This window comes from Chaetura pelagica, unplaced genomic scaffold (assembly GCF_000747805.2).
Source record: "Chaetura pelagica isolate M959 unplaced genomic scaffold, ChaPel_1.0 scaffold81, whole genome shotgun sequence".
In the NCBI taxonomy this organism is placed as follows: Eukaryota; Metazoa; Chordata; class Aves; order Apodiformes; family Apodidae; genus Chaetura; species Chaetura pelagica.
Window position 1 is genome coordinate 118,909 of NW_009951997.1, and position 11,476 is coordinate 130,384.

The 11,476-nt window shown below is 35.6% G+C and overlaps 1 protein-coding gene across 1 annotated transcript in view; it reads right to left on the reverse strand.

Annotated features, from left to right (window-relative positions):
• The window catches only part of CDH12 (cadherin 12, type 2 (N-cadherin 2)), a 153,163-nt gene that overhangs the window by 47,318 nt on the left and 94,369 nt on the right, over positions 1-11,476 (reverse strand). The window lies entirely within an intron of this gene.

Here is an 11,476-nt window from a genome sequence, read left to right on the forward strand (position 1 = left end):
AAGATTTCAGCACGTCTGTGGTGTTTGATTCACTTCATGCTGGCTCTCAATAAAACTAGCATTTTCTTGTCCCAAAACTTTGCTTTCCTGTGTCACCCTGCAACAGCTCTCACAGAGTAGCCCCTTTGAAACAAGAAAACATCTGCAATAGCCTTCTCCGTTCCACTAAATGTGAACATGCAGGAGGAAATTTACACCTTTGTTTCAGTACTATAGCAGGACGGGCTTCAGTGACTGAGGCATACCAAGGGGATGTCTCAAAGCTTTCCGCCTGCTATTGGTTCAGTCACACTTCACAAAATAAGACTCTGAGAAGCTGTATATCATGTAACAGCAGGATAAATGACTTCTGCATCCAGTCACTGAATTAAACTGTTCCCTGTAGTTATCGCTTTACAATGGATGCTGTGTCAGCTTTTTCAGCCTTACAGTACTTACAGGTGACGAAAAAAGTGACATTAGCACTGCTGGATTATGAGAAAACCTGCTCTTTTGTGAGCTAGTAGTTTGGACTACAGTACCTGTATGATTGTCTGCTTGATTGCCTCTGAAAAAATGTGTTTTGTCTGCTTCCCCCATCTGTCCGTCAGTATGCAAAGTATATCTAAGACCAAAATTTCCTTTATTTGTTTGAGAAAATCCCTAATTCAAGTCTGCTTGTGTCAGCATCCACATTTGGACATTACCAGGTGTAGCTTTGTAGCCCTCTGACTGATCTACTAAAGGTTGGGCTATTGTCATTTCACTATTTTTTACAAGGGAACATGCTAATCTTTCCGTCTTTTTCCAAGGGAATGTACTAAAGGAAGCCTTAGTTCTTCTCTTGTTTTTTTAACAGTTGCAATGGATCACTATGACTTAAAATATTATCAAGATGAGAGTAGCTTCAGCTGTTTCTTAGTTGTACTTCAGTGACTTTGAGTAAACTTTTAACGTATTTACAAATATACATATTACTGGGTCTCTGCTATGCAAGTTATTCAGAAGACGTGGAAGAAAAGGGACCCAAGAGGGCTCTGCCTACACTTGAGTCTTATATTACTTTTCCACAACAGTTCCAGCCCAGACTCCAAGGTCTTTTACAGACACCTACATTGCATGACAGAAATAATTGCTGCAGTGTTTACATTTTTCAGCCACAATTTTGGTGAATGTAAAATGTAAGAGGATACAATAATGGATTTTTCCTTCTTTGTCATGTTGATATATTCTTAGTGAATAGAAGAATACTCAGATTTGTTAAAAAGCAAACAAATACCCCCTTCTCCCCCCAATTGTCTGTAAAATATTGTACCTGGCTGTAAAGCATATGGGACTTAGATGAAATCCAAGAAACACTACATTACTCATTTCAGATTGTTTAAGCTTTTATCGGTCATTTTCAATGACTTGGCATTTGATCACTTCAAGAAATTCAATGCCAATAAAGAAGGGGTCATTCAGATTAATTTGAAACTGAATTTATCTTCAACTCTGCCAGAGTCAGATCTCTGAAGATGTAGTATGCAATTACACTGCCATCTTCCTCATGTAACAGTATTTTCACTTATATGGAAGCTGTTAATGGTGCTGCTGTGACAACATACTTTCAGAATAAAATAAATTAAAACAAATCATGAATTTTGTTGTCAGCTCAGGGAAAAACTTCAAGAGTTGAAGTATAATGAATAGCATGAGAGCCTTTTTCTTTTCCTCCTTAGAAAATAGTCTTTGTACAGAGGACATTTGAAATGATCAATACATGCTGCACATGAAATGTAACAGTAAGACAGTTTAGTAGCTTTCTATTTTTCTGTTTCTAGAAGACATTACTTGCTATGGACTTGTCTCAGTTTAGCATTATTTAGTTTTATTGTCCATTTTACCTGTGTACACTACTACCTCCACTTGCTATAGAGGTATATTGAAACAGGCCTGAGTAATAAATAGGCTTTTACTCTCAAAGGTCCTGAAAACCTTGTTCTCTGCACCTTCTAGGAATGATGGAACAAGCAGTTCAGACAAACTTATGTAGCACTTGATACGCTGCTCCAACAGTTCTGTCAGATTTTGTAGATTGCTTCATGTGACTTTTCTGCCTACATTTTTTTTTTTTTTTTTCTACTTGAAGAAGTCTCCTCTAAGTATGTTTTTTAAGTTTGCTGTTGGGTTTTGTGAAGGATGAACGATATAGGATGTAGCAAAGGAGCAAGTCCTTATTTCTCTCAGACTGCACTACAAAACTGGATCCTGCAACTACTAACACTTTTGCTGATTTCAGTCATCTGTATTGCATGCATGTCAGAATACTTTCACATATAGGAAAGCTAGAGGGAAAGCATAATGCCTGGTCAAGATTCTTCACCTTGTTGTAAATGGAATTTTAAGAAAAAAAATTAATTCTCTTTTCTAGGTCAAAAGTCATGTGCCAGTTGACATGCTTAACTAACACAGCACTTCACACTGAAATTACACTTAAAATTCAATATAGAATTTAAAACTAGAGAAAGCTCAGTGATTATGTAGCTTAACATAAGTGTTCAGCCATTCCCTTATAAAGCCTGTGTTGCCTCTGTTGTGATCCAAGGTGTGAAACTGCCTTGGAGTTTCAAGTTGAGCAGCATCAGTGAGAATGATAAAAATAAATGCACGATGATGCTGACATGACTGATAGGGCTTGCTAGTCAGCTCCAAAAGCATGTGGTAAACTGAGGTGGAGGTGAGCTAACAGCTAATACATGCTGCCTCCTAGTTTCTAAAACAAAGACCATTGCAAAACTCATAGTGGAAAGAAATCAGTCGAGTAAGTATAATGTAATCAGTTGTCCTGACTGAAATTCAGCACACATTTACAGATCTTTAGCATTATTTATCAGCTTTAGTTTTTAAAGCTGAAAAGGTGTTCTGGGGATTGATTTTTACTTACAAAGGGTTTTTTTTTTGTTTTTTTTTCTCCGGACCTGCCATTTACAGGCATACCATCATTTACCAAAGTTTTTTAGTTCTGATGAGAATAAGAAATGAAAACAATAATTATATCTCATCAGCAAAATAATCATTAAGAAATTACCCATATTAGCATCTAAAGACTTAAGCTAACTGCATAAAGACCAAAAACCAAACAGTTGTAACTGCTACTTGACCTTTTTTTTCTGATGTCACCATACATTCACTGTGTGTATGCAAGATTATCCTCTCCAGCTTTTCCTTTGTCTATATATTTTTCAGTTCTCTCTCTCAGCTGCCAAAATATTGCATTGCAGTTAATCATGCTAACATGAATCTTATAAGCAACAACATTGAAATAAAATTATTTCTTTCTTTTTGATCTAAATCTTTAGGGTGGTTTGTTTTTTGGTGTAGTTTGGGTTTTTTTTGGTTTTTGGGTTTTTTTTTGTTTTTTTTTGTTTTGTTTTGTTTGTGTTGTGTTTTTGTCATAGTTTTTTCAGGAAAAGAACAACAACAAAGCCAAACATATTTATGCATATTGTAACATTCTTGTCAGCTTAAGTTACCAAGACATTTCAGTTTTTATCCTGGCCAGGTTATAAGGGCATTGATATCTTGTCTGTTTAAGAAGAACCCAAAGACAATTGTTACAAGAGTGTAATATGCAAAAGAAAAAATACTGTAAATACAAGCATATACTCAGTATACCAAACCTGTTATATCAGCTACAGCCTAATGATTAGGGACACCTGATGTATGTGCTCCTAAGACTGGGAAGATGTAATATAGCACATTTTTCATGCCTCTCCCAGCTGCAGTTCTGTGCCTTGCAGGGGGCTAGGACCTTGCATAGGGAAGAAAAAGGGCAGGCTCTGTCACCATGTGCTCTGGTGCCCATCACACATCACCTGGCATAGACTGGTAAAACTTCAACTATGGCAAGGCTTCTTCCATCTTCAAACCCACTGCTCTGAGTTAGGGTTTATGGTTTCATTAGATATAGTATAACCATTCTTAAAAATTCCTGGTTCTCTGCAGTGGATCCCAAGGTCTACATATAGCAAGAGCTACAACTGCAGAGAACCTGGACATCCAAAGGTCCCTAGTTCTTCAACACAAAATAAGCAGAAGTAAAACCCCTTCTGAGTCTGATCATGCCCAAGTTTAGGGTAATCCACATGATGGAGCTTCCCCCAAGCTGGCAGCTGTCAAGCCAGGACTCTATCAGCCCCTCAGGTGAGCTAGCAGACTGAGTTTTGGAGCCATCCTCTTTCTTCCTTCCCTGAAGGGAAGTCTACTAATTAAGAAATTGTTACCAATTAAAGAAATCAGAAAAAAAGTCCAAAATCCAATTAGAGAATCTATATTTTGGGGGTATAATCTAAAAGCTTGAATCAAAAGTCTTTATGCAAGTTACGTAGTGCTTAGAAAAATTACCAGGATGTAGCATGCCTTACAGATAAGAAAAGGACATTTTTCAGGAGAAAATGTCTCTCTTTCTTCAGAATCTCAGGCACATGTACTTAGCATTTATCAGGAAGGTCTACTGGTAATATTCTGGTGATCACACAATCACTATTAAATAAATCAATACACCGATACCCTCTATAAAATTTAAATTATATTATATATGTGAAATGTTAACATGATAAAAAGTATATTGCCAAGGATGGAACACAGAGTTTGTAATGCTCTGCTTAACATCTCTGCTTCTTAAATATCTTGAAGAAGCTTTTTCATATTTTCTTTATTACTCTGGCATAAAATATAATAACACAATCATACTATAATTCATTCACTCTTAAGAATGTGGTCAAGTACTTTACTTTGGGATCACAACCAAATGCTATAAATCATCTGTACTGGAAGAATCATTTTTCTCTCCATCGGCTAAGGAAATTAGGTCCTTATCTTTAGTCCTCCAAGTCACACTAAGTTGCATGCCTACAATCACCTAAACAAAACATGCTCAAGATCTGTATTAGTCAGAGGACTCCCTGTGAAGGTTCACATGCTCGTTGAGTACATATTATGTAATTGGTTTTCCCGAAAATACATATTACTTTTCTTCACCGTGTTGTCACAGTCTGAAGCAGATTTTTTTTTAAATTTTTAAATAAAAAGTGATCTCACCAAGCACATTTTACTGTTCTTTGTTCTGAGTTTGGGGTTACTGTATGCAGTCTCCTTAAAATGCTTGTGTTTCAGTTTGTCATATAGACCAAAAAATATTATGCCATAGGATGGCAATCGGTTTCACATTTGTAGTCCCATATACTTTACAGCAAGTATGATTGCTTATCAAAAGTGGTATTTATGTCTTCCAATTTAAGTGCTTAAAGGTAAGAGATCTACATAATACTGCCTCTTAATGAAATCTGCAGGTAGCAAGTGCTTAATTATAGACAGTTCTCTTCATTTATAAGGTCAACAAATTTGCTGTAGAATCCATCAAGAGAAAAATAATTGTCATGAATTTGAAAGAAAACTTGAAAGAGTTCCTCTAGAATATTATATTTCTTTTTAGTTTTATAGCTTGCTTTATGCAAAAATTCAACTGAACATATTTTTTGGACCCAAGAGAAGACATTTTCAAAACTGCTTGGCATCTGCAGCTTCTATTGCTGTCAGTGGGAAACTTTGTGTTGTTGCAAGCACATTTTGGGCTTCCCATTTAATGCTTTTACAAAGAGAGGAGAACATCTAAAATTTTGACTACAACTGTGGTGCTTAGTTTTTTTCTGAAAATCATGAGCCTAAACTATTGTGATTATAATTAGATAATTACATATGGTCTGTTTCACTTCCTGTTGCACAGTAGCCTTTAATTTTTCAGAAAACAAGCACAAAATGGTCAGAAGCAGAAAGCCTGTATTGATTTCTTATTTGGATGTAAGACCTCGGGGAAAAAGGTAGATGCTGCCAGAAATTTAGTGATGCAGCAAGTGACATTATAGTCATTTCGCAACCAGTTCTCAAGGCAGTACAAGTCAACATGTTGCTGTTAAATCCGTAGCCCTACCTGCTTTTCTGTGTCAGAGTAGGTGGACGTGCATCCTACTTTTAAGTTATTCCAAGGTTATGGTGGATAATTTCATGCATCCAATCTAAATACTCTCTATGTTTTGAATTAACAACTTCTTCACCACTCCCCACAGAAAATGCATTGGGGTGGAATGAATGTCATGCCTGCCAAAGGTTGTTGAATGTCTACAAGCTGTATTTTTTTACACCTTCTATACAGACAGTAGCAGATGTAAAAGACAATTATTAATGACAATCACCTCCTATGATGATAATGATGTGTTTAAAAATAATTGACCTATAAATCTTGCTGTTAATGATCAGTTACCACTTCAACCTGATGACTGGAGATAAATACATTAGGTAAGTGCAAGCTAACAGTGGAAATTTTTGACCAATAGATAATATTTATCTTCCAAACTCTGATGTTTGAATTTGTATTTCTTAGACTATTGCTTCCTGTGCAATCATATAATTACATTTTACCTAGTGACAACTTCCCTATATTTTTTATTGGTTATGAAACAGTACCAAGAAACAGATACATTTGTTTTCATGCTCTGCTTTCAATCTGAGAGTTCAATTTATTTCACTTTAGGGTTTTAAAGAGGTTTTTGTTTCTCTCAAGCAGTACTCCAAACAGTCCTCTAAGAATAACGTTTGCTAGTGGGGCATACTCAAGTAAGTTAAAAGGCAATACAAATGTAGCAGACATCACATTTCCTAAACATTTAGTGTTTTGAGAATCTATGGTAACTGAATATTTCTTCCTCTAGTTAATTCCTCAGTTTTTTTCAAAATATTATTCTTCAGTTGGGTTGTTCAGTCTGAATCAAATGTTTCACTCTTCAAGATGCTTTATGATCAAGATCATGCAATAGTGACAGTTACCAAGAAAAAAAAAAATCACACACAAAAAAAAATCACACAAAAAAAAAATGTCTGTGGGGAGCTTTTACTAAGACTACATCGACTTTTGGAGGCAGATCAGCTCATATGGAAAGTGCCTGAAAAATTCTGGGGTGGAAAGGATTAATACCTAAGAGAAAGCTGGCATAAGTGTAAATAGAAATCTGTATAGATATTGAATTTGATATTAACTCCTTTATGTTGCACACTCATGAACAGTAACAGAAGCCTACTTAACTGTCAGGTCTTACGTCTCAAGGTGGGCTCCATGGCCTGGACTGCAAAGCATAGGCACAACTCTACAAAGAAATTTCAGCTATACTCTGTGGCTCAGAAGCTATCCAGTATAGAAAGGCCTATTTCCATGCTATTAAATTAATTTACTCATAACAAAATTGGTCAGCTTCATAGAAAGTGATTGCAGAGAATAATTCCCAGTCTGTGCTAATTTATCCAAATGCCCTGAATTTGTGTGAGAAAGCTTTACTTGGTGTTGGTCAAAACTGTGCCCAGTGGCTGTGCTAAGGCTAACAGTACAGAATATTTAAATATCCAGGAACTTTCCCTGACACTCGTGTCCTTCTTTAAGTCTTCAACATATACCTTTTATGTAAAAAAGTCTATAATCACACTGATTAATTGGTGGTGTAAAAAAAAAAAGTACAGAGGCTTTTTTTATGACTGGCCGTCAAATATGTAGCTTACTCAGGTGGGTCAACTATAAACATCAGGCAAAGGGCATTGAGCTGACATTGTAGTGGACAAACCAAGCAAGATGGAGCTGCAAAGAGCTTGTCTGCAGTGAACACTCATGATCCCAGTACAGCAATAATGGAGTGAGACTCAGAGCTGGAAGGATTATTTTAGCAGTAATATTACTGGGGGAATAAAGCTAACACTTGAGAAGGAGAAGATGACTACACAGAAGTTGTAAGATGAAAATGAGATCAAGGATAAATTTCTGTCACTTTTAAGAGAAGGGAAACAAAACTGCGTATCTAATACAAGGATAAACAGGGTGAGGAGGAAAGAGAAGGTCAAAGGAGGGGGAGACAAAGATGCAGATAGTACAGAGGTATGAGACATGGAAGGAATCTGGATGGTAGAGGAGTTACCATAAGCCCTCCTTTGATTCCAGTAAGAGCACTATGCAAATACTGGTCTGCTACTATTCATTCACGCACTGATTTCAGTATTGTTTTGCTGGTATGAAAATTGTAGTTAAGTGACTCACTGGTATCACAATCCAAAATTATAATGACCTCTGCATGTCTCCTGGTTTCATGATTGGCTTACAATTGCATGGGCTCATTTCTGGAATTTTTGCATTCCTGTCTCCTATCACTCCTTGAAACGGTTGGTTAAAATATATGTTCAACTCAAAAATACAGTTTTAATTTAAAACTCACAGGTGAATGGAAATCAGACTTGCTTCAGATTTTATGACATAAAAAGATTTATGCTTGGTTTACAAAACCAAACTGGTGTTTTTTTCCCTTTATGTCTTATGGCATAGTGGTTAGAAAATCAAGATGGAGTAGGTCCAGGAGTCAACCTTCCCTCCCTTTCAGATTCAATGCAAGCTCTTACTCACCTTGCACCTAATCACTGCCTGTAGGCTAGTCTGCAATGAATTTGTCCACCTGTCTTGTGTAAGTACCTCCCATTTGGTATAAAATAAGTAATTAGTTGCTGGAACTGAATTAGGACATCTTGCCTGCCAGGCAAATTCTTAAATCAATGAAAGATAGACTTATTTTCATTTGAGTATTCAGAGCCAGTGAAGTTACAAGTGACATATACAAAGCACAAATTTTAACAGGTATCCAAAATGAACCTTATACTTCTCTACCTAAATAACTTCCCAGAAAGTTAAAATACTTAATTAGGTAGATCAGAGCTCTGAACCTTAATTCCGGGTAAGTTTTCTAGCAAATTGTCCAAATCGTCCATGAAGAGAGAGAATAAATATCCACTGGGTTTGGTTTTTTGTTTGGTTTTGGTTGTTTATTGTGTTGGGTTTTTTTTTTTCTTAATTCAAAACCTCTGCTTTCGTTATTTTAATTTTTTAGAATACTAAACAGAATACTGTCCTAATCTCACAGTCTTTTCCTGTAAATGCCTAATGTACTACTGGGTAGGATCTGTGTTGCATTCTTGGGAAATCTTTAAAAGCAAATATCATTATCTGATTCATAGACCACTCATCCAAAGCAGTGAGTTAAAATATTTTTCTTTCTGTCACATGTGGACCAGAACACCTTTTATTTGCACTCTGCATCCAAACCCAATTTTGCAGTAAGATCTCAGCAAGACTGGTTCAAAGCCACATGAATGGAATCAGCCACATTTTGTTTACTGAGTGAACAAAAATGACCTGTTTTTACATAGTAAAATCTACACTAAACAGTATGTGCGCACTTTCTGTGATGTACAAAGTTTCCTAGAATTAATAAATAAATAAACATGATAAGAGTTTTCAATCCACTGAGCATAAGTATGTATAGGCAGGCTATTCCAAGTTCAGCACTCAGGTGTCTTTCTTTCAAAATATTCTATATATTTTAATACTTGAAAGAAAACCTATTAAAATATGCCACAAACCAATAAATAATCACTGAAACTAGATGCTACCTGAGGGCAAAAATATGCAAATTCTATTCCTAATATCATCATTTTGAAATAGATAATAGATAGCTCATTGAAGTAGCATGCAAAGTTTATACAATTTAGAGGAAAGAAGGCTAGCTCTCTTTATTAAGGCTTTTTTTACTTGTACTGAAATTCCTGAATTTGCATCAATGAAATATATTTTTTTCTGGTTTCTGAATTTTCTGTTTTGTTGGCTTTTCTATTTAAGATTGTTGTTTCCTGTGCTGTCTCCAGCGGAGGATTTAATACATTCTGTGAGATGCATTGTACTGGCACTCTTGAAGTCCAAATCCAATTAGCTGCACAATTCTCCAGTATGGACAGGCAGATGATGTGCAGAGGACCAATTCTTCAACCTTGCCTTATTTAAGGTGTCATTAGCAGAAAGATGAATATTTGCATTTCTTTTTCCAAGCACATCAGCATTTCTGGAAATTTGCCAAGCTCTTTTATGCAAACTAACTTGATGGATTTCACTAAGATGCTTCTGGGAAGAGCAATGACAGCAAAAAATCTGGCCCTTGTGATGTCTAGATGTTGCTCTAGAGACATCTGAACATTTTAAATGTGGTTGCCAAGCAGCCCTGATAAATGGCTTCTGAACATCAGAGAGCTGCTTTTTTAAAAGCCAAATGGTGAAAAAGTGAACAAAATTCAAGTACTGGGTCCAAAGCTTAATTAATTCTTCTTCTGTTAAAAACAGTTTACAGTCGTTCCCCTACAATATTGATTCCTCCCGTGAGTTGGAAATGATATGATAAAATATAGCTTTGGCCAAATAGTTCTTTTGAATAAGAAAAGTAAATTAAGGGAGTGTCACCTTAGAAAAACACACCTTAAAAATAAACCAAACATTGCTGACTTTGTAAGACACTTGAGAATGGTCTTTTATTTGCTATTTTTAGAATGGAAAGTGTATACTGCTAAAAATTCAATTGCATTTCTTCTATACCAAGGCTTTATCCTCTAAAAGTATATTTATGTCATATTGAAATAAAAAGACATACTATGACTAAAATGATTCACATGCTTTTATTGCTTAGCATAGAAGGGTTTATTTTTCTAAATTGTTTTCACAGTTGCTCTGTCATCAGTGAACAAAAAGAAGAGACAGGAAAACACAATAACCTTACAAAATATGAATCAACCACTTCACTTAATTGGTTTGATTCCATAAAACATAATTTATACCAACTAATAACACTGTTTTGTCATTTAAATGTTGAAGTAAGTATAACCTATCCATTCTTTCTTTAAACTTATTTTAAGAGTTGGAAACAATCCACAGCTTTCCTTGCAGCTCGCTCAGAGTGGTCTAATGTTTGATGCATTAAGAGTTAGCCCATTAGCTTCTAGGAGGGATGTACTGAATTGTCTTTTTACATACCCAGCTATCGTGTATTGAGTAGCTGAGAGAGAAAGGCCCTTCAGGATCAGGATGTGTGTCTACACATAAACACCTCTTATCCACTCTTCTCTGTTCAAAGGCAATTTTGTTACACCAAATTTGCATTTAATTGCTTGAACATTGATGATATGATAGGAAAAATCATTTCCCTTTCAGTCTTTCGTCAGTACTTTCTCGTTTGGGAAAGAATGAAACATTGGTATGAATAATTTATTTAATATTTATGAAAAATTTCTACCTTTAACAATGAAACATCCCGAGTAATGTAGGAAGTTGGTTTACTAATGAAGAGTCAGGCAAGACTTTTCTAAATTACTTTTGGAAAGAAATTTCAACTAATAAAATACTTTAGATTTATTTTTCCTTCTATCTATAAAGAAAATAACAATTTTCTAAAGTGCCTCAGTTTTCTGAAATGTGGGCCAAACAACTGACAGAAATGTTTAGGTATTTCCCCTTTGTTGCACTCCTCATTACTGTAAGACATGCAAAGTGGGAGTTCCCCACTGACTATGTTCAAAAGCACAGGTTCTAAATAAAAAATTGCATGTTCAG